The sequence below is a fragment of the Rhamphochromis sp. 'chilingali' genome (genome assembly GCF_963969265.1).
Source record: "Rhamphochromis sp. 'chilingali' genome assembly, chromosome: 9".
NCBI lineage: Eukaryota > Metazoa > Chordata > Actinopteri > Cichliformes > Cichlidae > Rhamphochromis > Rhamphochromis sp. 'chilingali'.
In genome coordinates this window covers 19,568,671-19,576,585 of record NC_137936.1, presented here as the reverse complement: position 1 = coordinate 19,576,585, position 7,915 = coordinate 19,568,671, and the positions used below count along the sequence as shown (strand labels likewise).

The 7,915-nt window shown below is 38.5% G+C and overlaps 1 long non-coding RNA gene across 1 annotated transcript; it reads left to right on the top strand.

The window, feature by feature from the left end:
- Nucleotides 1-2,479: 2,479 nt before the first annotated feature.
- LOC308403123 lies at nt 2,480-4,370 on the top strand. Its single transcript, XR_013972864.1, has 3 exons — nt 2,480-2,618; nt 3,522-3,608; nt 3,967-4,370. It is a non-coding gene; the product is annotated as an uncharacterized lncRNA (long non-coding RNA).
- Nucleotides 4,371-7,915: the final 3,545 nt, after the last annotated feature.

Here is a 7,915-nt window from a genome sequence, read left to right as displayed (position 1 = left end):
CATGAGTTTTCGAGCATGTTTAGGCCCTCAAACGGCCAATTCATTTGCCGAAATAATAATAATAATAATAATAATAAACAGAGCAATTACAATAGGGCCTTCGCACTGTCAGTGCTCGGGCCCTAATTAAAGCTGCAAGCAGCGTTATGAGGGCCCTCGCACCCCCAGCACGTCGAGCCACGCCCAACACCTAAAACCAGCACCTCCGATCTGATGTCACATTGATGGAATTCATGCATTTAACCACCAGCTAACAATTCATCTCATTCAATCATGATTATAGTTGTCCCACTAGGTGGCGCTCTAACCATTACTGACAAATGGCATAACAAACATTTCCTAGCTCGAGTCTCATCACGCCTGCGACCTTTGGGAGAGATTGAACATTTTGATTTTGAGTGACAGCAGATTACTGCTTTTTGGCGAGTGATTGAAACTCCACGTGCCGCCATGACCACCCCGTTTCCCTAAATGTAAAAAGCTTCGCAATTTAACATCACAAAGGTCTTTAGATTCCACACACAGGAGATTGGTTCAATATGATGAAATCCCTTGGAGGAGTACGTCAAAGCACGGTGCCTGAAAAGAGGGGAAAATGTTGCCAAAATTGCACATTAATTTTAAAATGGCTGACTTCCTGTTGGATTTGGGATATTGCTCCAAGAGACTTTTTTGTACATCTTGATATCTCCTATAAGCCTACCAGGTTTCAGAGTCATACATAAAACACAGAGCTGGGGCTGTGGTTTTGAAATTTTGTAGGGGGCGCTGTGGAGCCATTTTGGGATATTCAATGAAAATGATCACATGACAACAAAGCCTTCGTCACATTGGAGGTGTGTGCCAAATTTCAAGCCTCTATAAACTTGCCAAGACCCTCAAAAGCCACTTCATCTTTCATGGTGAACAGCGTTGCCACCAGGGTGCGCCGTTCAGTTTAAAGTCACAATTTTTGCACTAAAGCATCATCAAGGACTGATGGTGATATTCACCGCTTTTGAGGTGGCCACTATGAACCTGTGAAAATCAGTACAACAAAGTGTAAGACATGACATTTCCTCTTCCCACTAGGTGGCGCTCTTCATATTCCTGACAATGGGCACATCAATCTGTTCAGGGCGGGTCTGACATCATGCCTGTAAAGTCTGGTACTGATCAGACTGGATTTCATTGAGTTATACTAATTTGTTTCATCATGGCGTGACATCAAAATTCGCCATGCCGCTGGGGTGACACCCTTTTGCGAAAACTCACAGTTTTCACTGTAACCCAAGACCAACTCCTTAAGGCTTTCCTGGAGAAATTTGAGGCTGCAGATGTCACCCATCACTATACTGTACCCCAAAGTGTAAAACATGACATTTCCTGTTCCCACTAGGTGGCGCTGTCCCTGATGTAAAATATGGCAGTTGAAATATGTTCATGGGTGGAGCCTTATCATATGTGTTGACTTTGGTCAAGGTCAGAAAATCTATGACAGAATGAGAGGCAATAAGATTTTCATGGCGAGTCATCGAAATTCGCCATGGCGCCACGGCCTCATAGTATTGTGAAAACTCAAAAGCTCCGCAATTTAACATGGCACAAGGGTGTAGTTGACACTGTCCAAATTTGAAGTTTATAGGACCAAATCCCAAGGAGGAGTTCGTTAAAGTACAAGGCATGGAAACGCTAAAATCAGACCCAAAATGTCACCTTCAATCCAAAATGGCGGACTTCCTGTTGGGTTTAGGACATTGCCATAATAGACTTTTTTGTTCGACTCTGAACGTTATATAGGTGTACCGACTTTCAAACTTGTAGGCAATACCCATACCGGGGGCTCGCGTTTTTCATTTTTCTAGGTGGCGCTACTGAGCTAATTTTCCCTGGCCATGTCTGAGAACATTAAAATACGTAAATTTTCACCAGACCTGACGCGTGTGCAAAATTTCATGAGTTTTCGAGCATGTTTAGGCCCTCAAATGGCCAATTCATTTGCCGAAATAATAATAATAATAATAATTAAAGCTGCAAGCAGCGTTATGAGGGCCCTCGCACCCCATCGCGTCGAGCTACGCCCAACACCTACAACCAGCACCTCCGATCTCATGTCACATTGATGGAATTCATGCATTCAACCACCAGCTAACATTTCATCTCATTCAATCATGATTATAGTCGTTCCACTAGGTGGCACTCTAACCATTACTGACAAATGGCATAACAAACATTTCCGAGCTCGAGTCTCATCACGCCTGCGACCTTTGGGACATATTGGACATTTTGATTTTGAGTGACAGCAGATTACTGCTTTTTGGCGAGTGATTGAAACTCCACGTGCCACCATGACAACCCCGTTTCCCTGAACGGGGGGGGGGGGGGGGGGGGGGGGGGGCAAGTGACACTGTTGAAAAGGTTAGACTGAGACAAAAGATCATTTGAAGTTTTTTGAATGTCCCTCATGATTTCAATAAATACCTGTGCCACTGGTTTTTAAGCCACTTTGCTTTTAGCAAACGAGAAGAGGAGAGCTTTGGATTTTAACATTCTGAGGATTCGAGGACATTATTTTAGACCACTATAACAAACATCACAAGAGATTATTTTTGAAAAACCCTGCCCTTGTGCAATTCTTGGTAAGTTTTATTTGTTGTAAATTGAATTTTATTTTTGGTGTAAAACCACATTTTAAATTTCAGTAACAGAATTTACTTTGTATTTAAGTTATTTTTTTATTGTTTGTGGGAGGGGTACCGGTGAAAAGTCTTTGGTTTGGTTTTCTGTTTTAGTGAATTTGGGCCATTAAGCCATTTTGTGGTCTTTTTTGAAAGACTGAAATCTGTGAAAGCTAGGCCGGGTAATTAGCCACTGATTTCTTATTTCAAGTAAAGCACAACATGAATATAATGAAATACATGAAGTGTGGAACATTTTTGGCTGGTTTATGTGTGTTTAGCAGATTTTAAGCAATTTAGTAACTGCTATTTCAATCATGCTTGTTTCTGCTGTCTTTGGTAGTTTTAGAAATGGTTTATATGACCATTTAGCTAAAATTATAAGGCTTCTGTGGATACTACGTGATATTTGCATGAAAGGTGTGATACATGGAGGTTTTTGCATAACTCTTGAGCCACAGTACTGGTGGCTATAGAGCGTAAGAGGATAATTGTAATTTTTCACATAGCTGTGATTTGTTGTGCGTTCAATCCTTTTCTTTAAGCAAATTTGAGCAGCAGACAGCAAGAGTTGGTGAGCATTATCTTAATGTCATACATTGACTAATTTACACCTTCATTCTGGATGTGTAAAGCGCTTTGGGGTCCTTAGGGACTAGTAAAGCGATATAGAAATACAGGCCATTTACCATTTATATATATGTTTTGTGTTTTTTGAATGAATGTAATTGCATTACTGATCATTATTGTGAACTAACTACATGTTTATGTGTAAGTAAAGTCTCTTTGATGCTCTCATGTTTGTATATTGTTTGAATGTTGTGTAAAATGTAACTAATTAACCTCATACTTTATCATAAATAGAGAATGGCATATGCTTCCCCAACGAAGTTTGCTGGGATTAATGATCCTGAAGTTGAATCATTGCGTCAAGAATTTCAACTATCAACTGTAAGTAACAAATATTTCTTAAATTTTATTTATAGTGTAGAAAAATTTGTTTTTACGCTACATTACCTGTTACAGAGCTGGGCAGGATGCTGTGTTTAGTGTTTCTTGTGTTTGTTTGTTTGTTTGTTTGCTCTTTCATATAAGTCACTGTTAACCCTTGTGCCATACTGGGGCCTTTTTGGGTCCCCAGGGTGATCAACGTAAGTTTTTTAAAGGATGGCACAAGGTTAAGCTGAGACTTTTATACAGCTGTTGTTGTGATCTGGCACTACAAACATTACATTGTAGCGGCAGCATAGATTGAAGCGAATAACTGTTTTCTAATTTTGTTATGATCCAAAATATTTTGTAATTTCAGTATGCCTGCTTGGACCCAGGGGTCAGCAGAGAGGATCTATATACAAGGTGCTTGCAACTTCATGCCAAGGCAATGGACCTCTTGGTTCGGCAGGTGCGGCTCAGGCGTGCAGCCGAAAGAAAGATTTCTGTTTTAAAAGAACAGCTGGATGCTGAAAAAGAAATGCTGAATAACACTGCCCAGGAGCTGGATGCATTGCAAGCTTCGATTACATTCGCACGTGATGGTAAGTCTTAATGTATTGTTTGGATGGTATAAACAGTGAATGTTGGCTTCAGTGTCTTATTTTAAGAAATGGGACTTAGAAAAAATACTCTATGAATTACTATTGAACGACTGTCTACATACAAATAAACATGAATGCGAATTATTTATTTTAGTTTATGATAAATCATTTGGAGAAAATATTAAATCCATGATTAGTATCATGTTTTGTTTTCTTCATTTGTGATTTTATAAGGATTAGATATATGCAAATGTCTGTTTTACCCATGTATATTTGTTAAAGTTGTTTATAAATACTAACTGTCAAAAAATATTATTTGTTTTTGTTTTGTTCAGATGTGACAGAGGCCACCACTCAGACAGACGAAGACTTGTGACAGATGTTTTATAATAATGCTAAGTTTTCTTAGATTAATATATTTTTTCACATTTGACCCAAAGTGGCATGTTTTAGGTCACTTTGGGTAATTTTTAATTCAGAAATAGGTGTGGTGAGACAGTTAGTGGTAGAGACTATCAATGGCTGTCTTTTGTTTTCATGTGTGAAGGGGAAGCGGGGGGGGGGGGGGGGGGGGGGGGGGGGGGGAGAAGCTGTTAAAACTGTCTATTGAGAAGGTCAAGATGTGGACTACAGATGTGGAAATTAGTGCCCTGCCGATTAAAGCTTTTAACTACTAAAGGGGAAAAAAGGTCTTGACTACTGTTTGTTGTGTTTCCAGACTGTTTTTAATTAAAACATGAAAGCAACTTTGCTGTCCATTTTGACAGCTTCTTTTAGTTTGACTGCAAGTATCCTCTGTAGTTGAATGAAGTTTACCCTGACATGCCCTGGCATGCCCGAGACTCTGGAATAATCTTCATTGATTGTGTTTTTTAAATTATGTTGACATATTGTATTTCTCATACATATTGACATATTGGCATATATCACGGCTAATTCATGTAATTAGAGCTCATCCAGATATTGGCTTCATTTTTATATAATAGGAAGAAATTGAGTAATGCTGCTTAATTGTTGTAATAATTATTGGTTATTTTGTTTAAAGCCAACAACAAACAACCAGTGATGTAGAAAAGTATAACCCCTCACCTTTCCCCCTTTGTTTTTGTTTTGTTCAGATGTGACAGAGGCCACCACTCAGACAGACGAAGACTTGTGACAGATGTTTTATAATAATGCTAAGTTTTCTTAGATTAATATATTTTTTCACATTTGACCCAAAGTGGCATGTTTTAGGTCACTTTGGGTAATTTTTAATTCAGAAATAGGTGTGGTGAGACAGTTAGTGGTAGAGACTATCAATGGCTGTCTTTTGTTTTCATGTGTGAAGGGGAAGCGGGGGGCAAACTTGAGGTCACACTGTTGAAATGAATAAGTTGTAAGGCTGTGAAACGAAGGTGAGACTGAGTCTGAGACAAAAGATTGGATTGTGTCTTTTGGCAAGGCCAAGGGTGTGGACAACAGCTATGGAAATTAGTGTACTGCTGAATAAAGGTTTTAACTACTCAAGGGAAAAAAGGTGTTGAGTACTGTTTATTGCATTGTAACTTCACTGGTTACTTTGTGACAGTCCCTCCCCTGTTGGCTTCTGTGATTGGATCATTTGAAGTTTTTTGAATGTCCCTCATGATTTCAATAAATACCTGTGCCATTGGTTTGTAAGCCACTTTGCTTTTAGCAAACGAGAAGAGGAGAGCTTTGGATTTTAACATTCTGAGGATTCGAGGACATCATTTTAGACCACTATAACAAACATCACAAGAGATTATTTTTGAAAAACCCTGCCCTTGTGCAATTCTTGGTAAGTTTTATTTGTTGTAAATTGAATTTTATTTTTGGTGTAAAACCACATTTTAAATTTCAGTAACAGAATTTACTTTGTATTTAAGTTATTTTTTTATTGTTTGTGGGAGGGTTACCGGTGAAAAGTCTTTGGTTTGGTTTTCTGTTTTAGTGAATTTGGGCCATTAAGCCATTTTGTGGTCTTTTTTGAAAGACTGAAATCTGTGAAAGCTAGGCCGGGTAATTAGCCACTGATTTCTTATTTCAAGTAAAGGACAACATGAATATAATGAAATACATGAAGTGTGGAACATTTTTGGCTGGTTTATGTGTGTTTAGCATATTTTAAGCAATTTAGTAACTGCTATTTCAATCATGCTTGTTTCTGCTGTCTTTGGTAGTTTTAGAAATGGTTTATATGACCATTTAGCTAAAATTATAAGGCTTCTGTGGATACTACGTGATATTTGCATGAAAGGTGTGATACATGGAGGTTTTTGCATAACTCTTGAGCCACAGTACTGGTGGCTATAGAGCGTAAGAGGATAATTGTAATTTTTCACATAGCTGTGATTTGTTGTGCGTTCATTGTGAGTTGTTAAATTTGCATCATGCTAATTATGCAGGTATTGAGAAAATTTTGTTATTGTCTCACATTTATTTTAGCCTTGTGAATCTGATGTTTAATTATTTTTGGTAGGTGCACAGGTATAGATTTTAACCTGAGCATAACTGGTCATTAAAAAAACCATGCCATTTATGGGTGGGGTTTTGTCTTTGTCACAATTTTAATTGCTAGGGTTAAGGTTTCTTTATTTCTGTTTCAGTCTGAAAATGACCTTTTTCTGATCTTATGTCAATAATGTTTAATTGTACAATATCTTTTTTGTATTAGGAGATCAAACTTCCTAAGGGACATCACGTACAGATACTTCAGAAGGCTTGCTGTGAACTTTCAGCAGAACAGCTGGATTTGGTGTGAACCAAGGTAAGTTGTTAAAAATGCTGACTATAGCCTTACATGCTTGAGGTTTTAACAAGGGTTTTTTGACGTTTTTTGATGCTTCCTGTTAAGAGCAAAAAGTGGAAAGAGAAGGTTTAAAAAATGTTCTCCAGTATTGTTCAGTGGGTCGTTAAGTAGTCGTTCAGTGGGCTATTCAGTCGTTTGTTCAGTCAATGGTAGGGGGGGTGAGATTCTAATCTCAATGCACTCCCCCCCCCACATCACTTGTATAAGTTAATAGTGTGGAGAATCTCATAAAGCCTTTAGGCAATCAAATGTAAATGACAATATTTATGAGTGTCTTAAGTTTTAAAATGGTCAGGTTTGATTTGAACATGACTGGAAGGTCATGTTCCACCCCCTTACTTTAGTGTTCGTAGTCATAATAGAGATTGACAGACCACATGACTTTCATGCATTGCATGCCGGGCACTAGTGGCAAAACAATTAAAGCAATGCATCAAATGCAAGCATTTGCAGCACCGCAAAACGTTCATTCTCCGGTTCTAATACCTTCTTGCTTTTACTTTGCCCCCCAAAAGAGGTATGTACAAAAACGAAGGAGAACAATACCGCTCCGTACAAAGACAAACTTGATGAAAAGTCAAAGAAAAGATACGAGGAAAAAAATCAAAAGAGTGAAAGGGTTAGACCCTTACGAGCACACAGAGTGGACAAAAGAGTTAGCGAGAGCCCAACTTTCACCACGCTCAAATTGATAATCATACGGTTCTTGGAGTGAGTGCATACACTCATGAAGTTTTTAGTAACTTCAGGTCACTTTAACAAGCCCAGGTACAGTTTACCGACAGATGGGTACAGGACCTTGAAATGCACCGTGTAGAATGAAAGACCATCGTACCTATCATAAGTTTACCAGTCTCACAAATCGTCTTCATAAATACACATTCGTTAACCATTTATTAATAGGACCTTTA